Source organism: Dendrobates tinctorius, unplaced genomic scaffold (genome assembly GCF_039654945.1).
Source record: "Dendrobates tinctorius isolate UK_male_01 unplaced genomic scaffold, ASM3965494v1 ptg000008l, whole genome shotgun sequence".
Classification (NCBI taxonomy): Eukaryota; Metazoa; Chordata; class Amphibia; order Anura; family Dendrobatidae; genus Dendrobates; species Dendrobates tinctorius.
In genome coordinates this window covers 12,143,543-12,158,179 of record NW_027361676.1, presented here as the reverse complement: position 1 = coordinate 12,158,179, position 14,637 = coordinate 12,143,543, and positions in this window count along the sequence as shown.

Here is a 14,637-nt window from a genome sequence, read left to right as displayed (position 1 = left end):
GATTAGATATTAGAAAAAACTTTTTGACAGTTAGAGTGATCAATGAGTGGAACAGACTGCCACGAGAAGTGGTGAGTTCTCCTTCAATGGAAGTATTCATACAGAGGCTGGACAGGCATCTGACTGGGATGATTTAGCGAATCCTGCTTTGAGCAGGGGGTTGGACCAGATGGCCCAGGAGGTCCCTTCCAATTCTACGATTCTATGATTCTATGATTCTATGATTCTTTTGGCCGGGGGTAACCTATGATGTTCGTCAGTACTGCCAGACCTGTGACAGTTGTCAGCGCATTGGCAAGAGGGGGGATCAATGCAAGGCCAAATTACGCCCCCTCCCCATTGTGGAGGAACCATTTAGCCGAGTAGCGGTCGATCTGATAGGGCCGTTAGCCAAACCCAGTCAGTCAGGGAAAAAGTATATATTGACAGTGGTAGATTATGCCACATGGTATCCAGAGGCGGTTGCATTACCTAATATACTGGCAGAGACGGTGGCGGCTGCCCTGCTCCAGGTTTTCTCACGGGTTGGTTTTCCCCGGGAGATTATCTCGGACCAGGGTACCCAGTTTACAGCAGAGGTGACCAACCAACTGTGGAAGCTGTGCGGTGTAAAGTCCATTAGAAGCGCCCCGTACCACCCGCAAACCAATGGGTTGTGTGAACACTTTAACGGGACATTAAAACAGCTCATTGGGACTTTTACCAGGACCTACAGGGACTGGGAGAAATTCTTGCCACACCTCCTGTTTGCCTATCGTTAGGTGCCCCCAGAATCCACGGGGTTCTCCCCGTTCGAGCAGGTATATGGGAGATGGGTAAGGGGACCCCTAGACTTAGTGCTGAAACACTGGGAAGGGGAGGGCCTCATAGAAGAGGTACCTATTGTACCCTATGTGCTGGAATTCCAGGACCGCCTACAGGAGCTGATCCAGGTTGTACGTGAGAACCTGCAGGCGACACTGCGGTGCCAGCGCGTATGGTATGATCGGAGGGCCAGAGAGCGCACTTTGGAAATAGGACAGAAGGTCCTGGTGTTAGAGCCCACTAAGCAGAAAAAGTTTCAAGCTGCATGGAAGGGGCCCTACCAGGTAGTGGGGAAAATAGCCGACACAACCTATAATGTCGCCGATTGTGATGACCCCAGGGTTATCCGCATGTTCCACGTGAATATGCTGAAGCCCTACCGGGAGCGCCCTGAAGAGGTAGTGGCCATCTGTGCACCTGAAGCAGAGGATTTAGCCGGACTTCCCTTGCCGGATGTCTTAGGGGAAAGGACTCAGTCTAAAACATGGGACCAGGTACGCTTGGGTGAAGACCTAGGCCCCCGGGAGAGACAGCAGGCAGAGGCGTTGTTGAGGCTGCGACAGAGGATGTTTTCAGAGAGACCGGGGTACACTCGCCTGGCACAACACAAGGTTGAGACCCAGGATCAGACCCCCTGCGACAAAACCCCTTCAGCGTCCCTGAGTCTGTACGAGAGAGGATGCGACAAGAGATACAAGAGATGTTGCGTTTAGGGGTCATTGAAGAGTCAGATAGTCCCTGGGCATCCCCCGTAGTGTTAGTGCCCAAGAAGGATGGGACTACACGGTTTTGTGTAGACTATCGTAAGCTCAATGAGAAAACAGTGACGGATGCATACTCCATGCCGCGTGTGGATGAGTTGTTAGACCGGCTGGTGGGGGCAAAGTATTTGACCACCATCGATCTATGCAAAGGCTACTGGCAGATTCCCCTTAGTCCTGACGCTATTCCTAAGTCGGCATTTGTCACCCCGTTCGGCTTATTACAGTTTCTAGTTATGCCATTCGGGATGAAGAATGCCCCGGCGGCCTTCCAAAGGCAGGCTGACCGGCTTCTGGATGGTCTCCAGGACTATGCTTGTGCCTACCTTTCCGACATCGCCATCTACAGTGCGACATGGGAAGAGCATCTAAATCATCTAGAGACAGTATTGGACAGGATCCACAAGGCCGGAATCACCCTGAACCCAAACAAGTGTCACGTGGGCAAAGCAGAGGTTCAGTATTTAGGGCATTGGGTGGGAAGTGGGAAACAGCCACCAGAACCAGTCAAGATTGAGGCCATAGCCAAATGGCCCATCCCATGCACTAAAACCCAGGTCATGGCATTTCTAGGGACAGCGGGGTATTACAGGAAATTCGTTCCCAATTACAGCAGCGTAGCCAAACCCCTCACTGATTTGATCCGTAAGAACCAACCCCACCAGGTAACCAGGACCTCAGAGTGTGAGGAAGCCTTCCGCCAACTAAAGGACGGCCTCACCAATACCCCTGTATTGGCGGCACCCGATCCAACTAAACGTTTCCTTGTTCACACAGACACTTCTATGTTTGGATTGGGGGCAGTACTGAGCCAAGTCGGGCCGGACAGCCAAGAACACCCGGTAGCTTACCTGAGTCGTAAACTACTGCCCCCTGAAGTAAGCTATGCAGCCATCGAGAAGGAGTGCCTGGCGGTAGTATGGGCACTCAAGAAGTTGCAACCATATTTGTATGGACGACAGTTTTCCCTCCTAACAGAACATAATCCCCTAGTCTGGCTTAATCGGGTCTCCGGAGACAACGCCAGATTGCTGCGGTGGAGTTTAGCCCTACAACCTCTGGACTTCACCATCCACCACAGACCCGGCAAACAAAATGGTAACGCCAATGGACTAAGTCGACAAACGGAACTTGTACCAACCCCATAAACTTCGGTCATCCCCAAACCGATCCGATGAGGATCAGACTGTGTATGCCGATCGCATTGCTGAAAAGGTGAGCCGTGTTACGTGTTACAGAACCTCTTAGCACCCAGAATATGTTGTGCAGTTATATGTATGTATAATAGGTTCTATGTGAGATGCATGTCCCTAATGCATCAGCCCACAGGCTGCGCCCCTGGGCAGAGGGGACACGATATTCTCCTTTTGTCCGCCCTCCCCCCACCTTTATAATTCCCACAGTAAACATCGGCAAACTCCGGCCACCTGCAGCTTTTGTAATGCATGTCTGGCCTGCCGCTTTTCTATTGGCCTGCCCTCTGTATCTGTGTGATATATTCTGTGTCCTGTGAGTAAAGTGTTGTCAGACTGGAAACACGTGGAGAAGCAGTGATCTTTTATATGCGCCCATGTAACCAAGGAATTCCAGCCAGCGTCATTCATTCAGACTCCAGCCAACGTAGAGCGGACCTCCGAAAACACGGGGTGGTACTGAAAGAGGTACCCCAGCCCAGGATCAGACCCCGTTACACCAACCACCTGCCGTCCCATCAACTGCGGTTGCATCTTCTTACTCCTACATAACCATGTTAAGTGTTCTCATACAGGCTGCAGAACCTCCACTTGTTTTCCCCTTACAGTGAGTGAGAGCCTCTCAGCTGTTATGGAAGTGGACATGACTGCTGTTTTTGTTTAACGGAGCACAACACATCTTTCTCAATCCACCATAACATCTCTGCTTGCACCTCACTCCACAGTCCAGCAGTTTGTTTTGTTCACCCTACACCACCCTGTCTCAGCACAGCAGCCAGCCCTTGGTCCTGCAGTTGTGGTCACGTAAAAGAATATTTCCTCCTACACATGAGCCCTCAACCTCTCCCTTAATGAATTCATGCATTTCAACAGTGGAGAGAGAGTCCCCCCACCTCTGTACTGCACAACCAGGGTTCACCGCAACCAGGTAATGTTTAAATTAACATACCTTGGAGATTGCAGTCACACAGCTTAAGAATTGTGGACAGCTATCCAGGCAGCGTTAGAACAATAGCTGTCTCCATTGAGCCTGGGGCCAGGGAAGGCTATGTGCAATAATGGTGCAAATCTGGTGGCAGCCCTACGCCGGGGCCACTTCACAGATGTGCTTTGCATGGTTCACTTCCTCACCCTGGTGGTACAGCAGTTTCTTCACCACTAACCTGGCCTGGATGTGCTGCTGCAGAAAGAATGGACTATGTGTGCTCACTTATGACGATCACACCCCTCACGACTTGCATCACTACAGAGGTCTTTCATCCTACTGGTTAACCGTTTGATTTGCAATGTGCTGACATGGTGTAATTTCACTATGAACATGTTGCAGTGACTATGGCATCAGCAAAGAGTGTTTGTGCAGTATGTCCTTTTGCATAGCCTGGGTTAACACTATATGGACATGATGCAAATCATGCTTGCGGAGTGGACACAGATGAAAGACCTCTGCACCCTTCTGCATAGTTTTGAAATGGCTACTAAGATGGTTAGCACTAATGCTAAATGCTGGATCACACTTTGAATAGTCTGCATGAGGAGATGGCGGTCCCAGAGGAAGAGGTGGAAGCAGAGGAAATTGCAGAAGGTATACAAAATATCTAAGTTCTGGACTGTCGTCGCACAGGTGGGTACCATGGGAGGGTGGATTACAGTGATTTTAGGGGGGGTCACATGGTACTAGACAAATTTTTAGTGAAGGTGCAGGAACTGAAAAACAAATGGATGAGGATGAGGTGATGAACGTGCATTAATCAGGAGTTGAAGAAGATTATGATCCCCTCTCTGTTGTCTGTGGTTGGCGGTAGGGTACAGAGGAAGCAAGCTTGAGTGTTACTCTGCAAACAACACACCATGGACTTGGACCTCATGGCCTGACATGAGCGCCTTCTTGCTACACTATATGCAACATGATTCTCGTAATGTTAGGGTTAGAAATAGTGCTTCTTTGTCAGCTGTTGCTACTGATGCTGATGTTACAAACAATTTTTTGAAAAATGGAGTCTACAAGATGGGTTGCCTGTTTTGGAAGGGGTGTCAGAAGCCCATTATACTGCTTCTACTCCGTGGAAATTGATGTCACTTTAGTGGTGTGTGACAATTATTTTTTGAAATATGGAGACTTCAAGTTGGGTCTCCATCTGGTGGGTTGCCTGTAGTAGAAGATGTGTTAGAGGCCTATTATACTGTTTTTACTCTGTGGAAATTGAAGCCACTTTAGTGGTATGACAATCATTTTTTTAAATGTGGAGACTCCAAGTTGCATCTCCAACTGTTGGGTTGCCTGTAGTGGAAGGTGCGTCGAGGGCCATTATACTGTTTCTATTCTGGTGAAATTGATGCCACTTTAGTGGTTGGTGGCAATAATTTTTTGAAATGTGGAGACGCCAAGTTGGGTCTCTATCTTGTGGGTTGCTTGATGTAGAAGAAATGTCAGAGGCACATTATACTGTTTTACTCTGTGGAAATTGATGTCACTTTAGTGATGTGTGACAATAATTTTTTTGAAATGTGGAGACTCCAAGTTTGGTCTCACACTGGTGGGTTGCCTGTAGTGGAAGGTGTGTCGAGGCCCATTATACTGTTTCTAATATGGTGAAATTGATGCCACTTTAGTGGTGCGTGGCAATCATTTTTTGAAATGTGGAGACTCCAAGTTTGGTCTCAAACTAGTGGGTTGCCTGTTGTGGAAGGAGTTTCAGAGGCCCATTATACTTTTTCTACTCTGCGGATATTGATTCCACTTTAGTGGTGAGTGACAATCAATTTTTGAAATGTGGAGAATCCAATTTGGGTCTCCTTCATGCAGTGGCGTAGTGTGGGGGGATGGGGGGGGCGGTCCGCCCCAGGCGGCGCGTGTGTGGGGGCGGCACGGCAGCAGCAGCAATTCCACCCTGTGGGAGAACACGGAGGCACAGTGCAGTGTACCGGCGGGCAGGGAGCGATCACAGCAGCTCCGCTGCCTGCAAGAGGGAATAGAAGGAGTGGAGCTGCAAGGACCCATCCTGCTTCCTGCCCGGAGGTCGCGCTTCCTGTTTGACACAGAGGAGCGCCCTGAATGACATCATCATTCAGCGGCCGCTGCTGTGTGAGCGAGGAAGCGTGGGCGATGCTGCGGACAGGTGAGAGGAGAGAGGTGGTGTCTGTGTGAATGTATGTCTGTGTGTATGTATATGTATGTTTGTATGTCTGTCTGTGTGTGTGTATGTCTGTGTATGTATGTAGTATGTCTGTCTGTGTGTATGTCTGTCTGTGTGTGTGTGTATGTCTGTGTGTATGTCTGTGTGTATGTATGTGTGTGTGTATGTCTGTCTGTGTGTATGTATGTATGTGTGTGTGTGTATGTCTGTGTGTATGTCTGTGTGTATGTCTGTCTGTAGGTTAGCCTGGTCCTGGAGGAGATGGGGACATGAGAAGATCATGATGGGGAGAGAAGGCCATGATGGGGGTAATGGGAGAAGGCCATGATGGGGGTAATGGGAGAAGGCCTTGAGGGGGTAATGGGAGAAGGCCATGTGAGGGTAATGGGAGAAGGCCATGAGAGGGTAATAGGAGAAGGCCATGTGGGGGTAATGGGAGAAGACCATGTGGGGGTAATGGGAGAAGGCCATGTGGGGGTAATGGGAGAAGGCCATGATGCGGGTGATGCAGACAAGGCAATGATGGGAGTGATGGGGTGATGGAGCAGGCAATGATGGGGGTGATGGAGCAGACAATGATGGGAGTGATGGGGTGATGGAGCAGGCAATGATGGGAGTGATGGGGAGAAGGCAGTGATGGGGTGATGGAGAAGGCAATGATGGGAGTGATGGGGAGAAGACAATGATGGGGTGATGGAGCAGGCAATGATGGGAGTCATGGTCTAGAAGGCAGTGATGGGGTGAAGGAGAAGGCGATGATGGGGGTGATGGGGGTGATGGAGAGGGCAATGATGGGGTGGTGGGGGAGAATGCAATGATGGTGGTGGTGGAAAGGGCAATAAATGGGGGTGGTGGAGGAGAAGGAAATGATGGAGGTGGTGGAATGGGCAATGATGGGAGTGGTGGGGGAGAAAGCAAAGATAGTGGTGGAGGAGAAGAAAATGATGGAGGTGGTGAAGAGGGCAATGATGGGGTGGGGGAGAAGACAATAATGGGATGCGAGGGGAGGAGGACATTGAGGGGTGTGGGGGATTGGGATGGGAGGAAGGGGGACTTATAATGGCCTTAGGAACAGGGGGAGGTGGAGGAAGACATTATCGCTTATTATGTCCCTTAGTATATAGTGTACTCACTATGTCTAACACAGTCCCTTAGTATATAGTGTACTCACTAATTCTGTATAACACCATCCTTAGTTACATAGTTTCCTCTTTTATTATGTTTAACACCATCCCTTATTACGTATCATCCTCTCTAGTTATATATGATGCCGTCCCTTATTATATAGCTTCCTCTGCAGTTATGTATAGTGCTGTCTCTTACATAGTGTATTCTTGTTCATTTTGTTTTTTACAGTGCCCTCTTTTATTACATAGTCCCTTCTCTTTTTAGATATAAAATGACTGCTGATTGAGGAACCGGTGACCAAACTACCAGTCCATCAGCTCCTCCATTAGAAAGGAAGCTTTCCCATGCTCCATCAGCCATCATTGCAATATACAGCCAACAAGACAGGACGGTATGTAATAAATAACAGGGCTCTATATAATCCAATATGTAAGGGACGGTACTGTACATAACAAGAGAGGGCACTGTGTAAGGGGCAGCAATATACACAATAAAGGAGACTATGTAATATATATACCTGTATGTGTGTGTGTGTGGCTATATAATATCAATATCTATCTATCTATATATCTATCTATCTATGTATATATATACACATACACACACACGTAGCTTTGACGCCATAAAAGGAGGGGGGCCCGGACACATTTCTTGCACAGGGGCCCCAAGGTGTCAGTGTCCGCCCCCTGTCCGCCAAAATAATTTGTACTTTCTGTTTTTTTTTCTGTCACATTATTAAACATTTTTATTAAAAAAGCCATTAGGTCTTCATCCAGCATCATCAAGCTAATACCTACATATATATAGAGAACTGCAAGAAGATGAAAATCTAGAAATTTAGAAATAATAGCAGAGTTAGTAGCAGACTAAAAATGAGATCTTTGAGTGTAGTGTGAGCTCTTCGGACGCTTCCGAATTATCAACGACCAAAGGGGCGGCAAATTTTTCGATCGCCCCGGGCGCCACAAACAGTTGCTACGCCACTGCCTTCATGTGTGTTGCATGTAGCAGTAGAGCTCCCAGACCTGCAGGCCTGCACTTACTTTCAGTCAACTACCAGTGTTACTATCCTTACATTTTTCTAACATTAGTGCTATACCAAGCAGATATTTGTGCCACCTGAGTGTGTCTGGGGAAAAAAAATAGCCATTGCATTAGTTATTAGGGCTCCCAGCAAAGAAAACATACACCATTAGGTTACCTACATCATCTTAATTGAAACTTCAATTCAAAGCTCTAGATGCTGGCCAAGACCCTGATACCTCATGCATGTCCCATGGCTGACTGCTTCTGCACCATTATAAAATGTTCTACTGTGGGTCAATTGATCAGTCAACTACCTCTGTTGCTTTCCTTATATTTTTTTTTACTAATAGTAGTCTACAAAACTGATGTTTGTGCCACCTGATTGTGGCTATTAAAAAAAAATAGTTTCAGCTGTTGCATGAGTTATCAGGGCTCCCAGCAAAGTATGTTTACACTGCTCTCTTATGGCCCCGTCACACATAGCGACTCACCAGCGTTCCAGACAACGATATCAACATGTCAGGATCGCTGGTGATGCTATATGATCACTGGTGAGCTGTCAAACAGACAGCTTCACCAGCGATCAGCACCAGTGACGCCAAGTGCGCAGCGTCGCTGTGTACTTTAGTTACCAGCGCGCTGATGCAGGGAGCTGATAAATAAGGTACACATCAGGTTTCTAAGGGACGTGCGTCACTTAGAAACCCGATGTGTACCTTAGTTACCAGCTCCCTGCATCAGCGCGCTGGTAACTAAGGTGCACATCGGGTTTCTAAGCATCGCCCGGTGCTTAGAAACCCTGCATTTACCTTAGTCACCAGCTGATCGCTGGTCTTCCGCCTGTCACACGCAGCGATGTATGCTGGCCAGCGGGAGACCAGCGATCAAAGAAATGTCCAGGGCTTTCCAATAGCGATCAGCGATACCGGCAGGGGGGGTCAGTCACTCATAGGTGTCACACACAGCGATCTCGCTTGTGAGATCGCTGTTGCGTCACAAAACTTGTGACTCAGCAACGATCTCGCTAGCGAGATCGCTATGTGTGATGGGGCCCTTACTTACCTCATCTTAATTGAAACTTCAATCCAAAGCTCTAAATGATGGCCCAGACCCTGGTATTTCATGCATGGCCCATGGCTGACTGCTTATGTGCCATTCTAAAATGTTCTACTGTGGGACATTTGATCAGTCAACTACCCATGTTAATATCCCTACAGTTTTCTAACATTAGTGCTCTACCAAGCTGATATTTGGGCCACCTGAGTGTGGCTGTGCAAAAAAGCTGTTTGAGATGTTGCATGAGGTATCAGGCCACCCAGCAAAGCAGGTGTCAGATTTCTGTCGCTGCACAGCGAGAATCCCGAGCCTTACTTCCAGCAGTCTCCCATTCCTCTCCAGCTGCAGAGGAGGTTGCTCAGCAAACTCGTCGGTCCAGGCGCTCTGCCCAGACCAGCTCTGTAGGTTTGCTTGCTGCTGCCACCTCTGGCACAGCTATGTCAATACATGCTGCTCAGCAGCGAGATTCTCCAGGGACTAAGTCCCCATCTCGGGCCACTGAGCATGCCTGTGGAGTGATCTCCCATTGGAGATCGAAGGTCACATGCTCAGGTCCTGCTCCTGTTCGGATTGGCCCATCTGAGAAGCCAGGAAGGTCGCAGAAGCTCACGGCTATAAAAGGTTCGCATGGCCGCTCGGCCATGCGCTAGGATAAGACTGTATTTACAGACTATGTGGAGTGAGTGATGTATGCACGCATGAATGTCTCTGGTGAATGACTCATTAAGAAACCCCTACCCTTGGTACGCATGTGTTGTGCAGCCTAGCCTGCTAGCGCCCAGGCTTAGGCATAGGTAGGGCAGAGGTTGAGTCAGGCATCAGTCCTCACCAGGGACTCGGCATGCCTCAGTGCACGTGCTCCATAGCCAGCGTCTATAGCGGCGTTCGCGGCAGCGACGCCGCGTGTTCAGTGGGCCCAGAAGGACTCTAACCCTGTGTGCTTTGGGTAGAGTTCTGTGGCCATACACTGTGCGCTCTTTTGGCCGGGCTCAGTGAGTTTAACAGGCTCCAGCATCTATGTTCAGCGACTGTGCGGCTCTGTGCTTTAACAGAGTTCGCCCCTGTTCACATTGGGTGACGTAACCCACGTGTGACTGGTTTCACACCGCTTAATTCTTCCACCATTACTTAGCAGCAGTGTACCACCTCTGCACAGTGGACCCCAGGCTGCGAACGCACCTACTATTATTTTATAATTTGGTGCGTTCCGCCAGCCCTAACAATATCCTAGCGCCAGGGTCTGGCTAATAATGGCGGACAAACAACGACTGCATAGATACATCCAGCAGCTGGAGGGTAGGTTGGCAGCGCTAGAGCGTTCCACCTCAGCTGCGGATGTTACTTTGGTCGCTGTTCAAGCAGCTACAGAGGCTGTCACCCGTGTATCCACGGCCAGTCCTGCCCTGAGTTTGTCTCGCCTCCCGCTGCCCGAAAAGTTTGCGGGTGATAGTGATTCATGCAGGGGTTTTGTGAGTCAGTGCTCCATTCACCTGGAATTGCTGGCCACACGATTTCCCTCTGAGCGGGCCAAGGTGGGATTTATCATCTCCCTTCTGTCAGGCAGGGCCTTGGAGTGGGCCATCCCGCTGTGGGAGCATGGGGATCCCCTGGTACAGAGTGCCACCCATTTTCTGGTCACTTTGAAGCAGGTGTTCCTGGGGCCTCGGGTCACGCACGACACCGCACTGCAGCTGCTGTCCCTAACCCAGGGTTCGTCTCTGGTCAGTCAGTATGCCATCCTCTTCAGAACTCTGGCCTCAGAGCTTGAGTGGCCGGATAAGGTTCTCATACTCATTTTCTGGAGCGGCCTGGCTGATTATGTCAAAGACACCCTGACCATCAGGGTGGTGCCCACCACCTTGGAGGAGCTCATTATGGTCTCCACCCAGATTAATATTCGCTTCACTGAGCGAGGGCTGGAGCGCTCCAAGTCCCGCCAACAATATAGATTGGCTCCAAACTTTGTTTGGCCGCTGGAACCCCTCAGTCAGCCGCCTGAGCCCCCAGAGGCCATGGAGGTGTCTCGCACGGGGTCCAGGTCCCGGTCCGCGCGGGTACCTTCAGTTTGCTTCTGTTGTCGGCAGACTGGGCACCTAGCTAACCAGTGCACGCAGCGCCCGGGAAACGCTTCCGTCTAGTGGTGATCGGAGGGGGCCTACTAGACACAGCGACTTTCTCCTTCAATCACTGCATACTCCCTCTTCTTCACATTCTAGAATGCTGCTTGGCTGGCCCCCTGTTTCCAAGCCAAGAGATTCAGAGAACAGAAGTAGAGATGGCTCCTGTCCAGGGCTTTCTGACTGCCTGGGCAATTTGGCAGGTGGTGAAGAGACAGATGGTTGCTCTTCAGTGCTCTGTCCCTGATAGGATGGGGAAGTAATTGAAGTCGATGCGTTAGCTGCCATCCATCCGACAACGGCTTCAATTTCTTCCTCCCGCAGCAGTTGGGTACGGCGAGGTCCTACAAAGCTGCGCATAAAGGACTGTTGCCTGGTAAAACTGGAGGATGCTCAGTCACTGGTGCCCACAGCAGGCACAGAATCCCCACGTCCTCTCCCTGCTGAAACTCCACGCCCACGACCATGTACCTTACTCCCTGCCTTCTTCATCTTGGTAGACAGATAAAGATAGGCAGCAAAGTAAAAAGGGGGGGCTTAGTGTGCTTATTCCTGAACAGCTGCAAACAGGTATAAGAAGCACTAATTTTATAAAGTTTGTGGACTACACTTTAATATGAGCTAATGTGGCCTACACAACTGTCAAGTGGAGTGTTTGGTGAATTTTATTTACGTGGTTTTTTTAAAAAAAACAAAAAGGATGTGACCAAAGATGTGAAAGTGATTGTATCACAAACTTTTTGGAGCTATTACAATGCAGGAAGGTAACCTACAATGCAATAGATGAGGCTCCAAAAAATAGGCTAATACTAATCTGACTGGGGCTGCAGGGCACAAGCCAGAAAAAATGCTCCTCTATCTACTCCTATATAGTGTTTGCAACCAACCAATGTAGATGGATATGGATGGAAGCACACTAATAGGAGAGAAAAAAATCAGGAAAAATGAGCTGCAATAAAACAAAAAAAGGACTATGTATGAGGCAGTGACGCACGCTGAGCGGACTACAACCAGAGGTGACTGCAGAACACACTACAACGTACGCTGCACTCACACACAGAGACCTCACAGACAGCTGTGAACAGTGCAGAGAACTGGGCACTAGCACTGAAAGGCTGCAGAAAGGCTCCGCTGTCTACTCCTATAGTGTTTGCAACCAATGTAGATGGATAAGGATGGATGCACACTAGTAGGAGAATTAATGAAAAATGAGCAGCAATAAAACAAAAATAAATATGTATGAGGCAGTGACGCACGCTGAGCGGCCTACAACCAGAGGTGACTGCAGGACACACTACAGCGTGAGCTGCACTCACACAGACCTTGCAGACAGCTGTGAACAGCGCTGCAAGGCAAAAGAAAGCTACAGTGATTGATAATGTAGCCTGGGTAAAGCACAATATTATGTAGCAAATCACTATCTCTAACTGTTCCTCAGAGTCTTGAACAGCAGCCTGTCCCTAGCTGAATTCACAGCAGAGTGAACCCTAAATGGCGGCGGCGGCAGCTTTTATAGTGCATCATGACATCATTTCAGCAGCCAATCACAGCCATGTCATTAGTTAACATGCCTACATGCCTAACAGGATGTGCCTACACTTCTGAGGATTCCTCATTGGCTGAATCAAATCAAACTGGCTCATAGCATTATGGGAACTTCCGATTCCGGTATTCGATATGCTAAAAGTATCGGAACTCAGTATCGGTATTCCGATACCGCGAATATCGGCTGATACCCGATATTTGCGGTATCGGAATGCTCAACACTAATGGGTATATATTTGGTTTTTATTAAGTTGTATAATAATTCTGCACAGTAATAGTTACCTGCACAAACAGATATCCTCCTAAGATAGCCAATTCTAAAAAACCCACTCCAACTTTCAAAAATATTAAGCTTTAACATTTATGAGCCTTTTCAGTTGATTGAGAACATAGTTGTTCAATAACAAAAAGAATTCTCCTCTGAAATACAACTTGCCTAATAATAATTATGCAAACAGTGTATAATGCTCATATATAATGGGCCCCATTTATAATGCTCCAGTGTATAATGGGCCCCGTATATGATGCTCCAGTGTATGTTGGACCCCATTTATAATGCTCCAGTGTAAGATGGGCCCCATTTATAATGCGCAGGTGTATGATGGGCCCCAAGGATGATGCTCCAGTTTATGATGGGCCCCATTTACAATGCTCCAGTGCATGATGGGCCCATATAATGCTCCATATATAATGGGCCCCATATGATGCTCCAGTGTATAATGGGCCCTATCTATGATGCTCAAGTGTATGATGGGCCCCATATATTATTCTCCAGTGTATACTGCTCCCCATATATTGCTCCAAACATCAAAAAATACCTCTCCTCGCTGGGCACTGCTCTACTCTAGACTCCTCAGCATCGCCATCTTCCAGCTCTCTGCACTTGGACTGTTCAGGCAGAGGGCGTACAGATGTGATGTCATTGCGTTCTCTGACCTGAAAGTCACTGTCAGGAAACGCGGAAGAGGTCACAGCGGTGGAGCAGGGAGAGGCAAGTATTGCAAGTGCTAGTGCCCAGAGCAAGCAGGGGGGCCCGCTCGTGGGCAATGGCACTGGCACAGGGCCCCTCATAGTACGACGGTGTCTCTGACAATGAGTGGGCCCTCCCACCACCAGAGACACCGGCGTACTGTGAGGGGCACTATGCCAGTGCTGTCTCCCATGAGTGGGCCCCCCCCACCTGCACAAGGCCCCGCCACTTGCCCGGGTGTGTCAGGTGTTGATGCCGGCCCTTGGTTGGGACAGCCCAGTTAGGGAGGTGGAAAAACTGGCATATGTTGAGGTGCATGCTGGACATTCAGCAGCTACAAATGGAGGAATTGCAGAAGTTGGAGGAAGAGGAGGACAAAGCGAGCCATTTTGCTGGCAACCTATGTGTCATCAGGGGAAGGTGGTACAAAATCCTTTGAAACCCAGGCATGGTTCATTTTAATGAAGGTGAGATCACCAACATTTTGGGTCAACAGCCGGGTCCTTCTTTCTGTCAGGATTGATCCAGCAGCACTGAAGACTCTTTCAGATAGCACACTACCAGCAGGGCAAGCAAGCTCCTGTAAGGCATATTGCGCCAATTCAGGCCAGGTGTTCAGTTTAGAGGCCCAGTAGTCAAAGGGATGAACTTTGAGGGAGAACATCGATAGGGGAGGAGAGGTAATTTTGAACCATAGTTGAAAACTGCTGTCTCCTGTCTGTTGCAATCGATTCAGTATTAACAGTCGTGTGAGCGGTCATCGAGAAATCAGTCCACCACATGGTCATGAAACCCCTGTCTCCAATGCCAGTTCGGATGTGTGCACCACAAACACCTCTTCCATTTGGCCCAGTACGGCTCGTGGTAGAACCTGCATCGCTGCTGTGTGCTGGGAATGCCTCT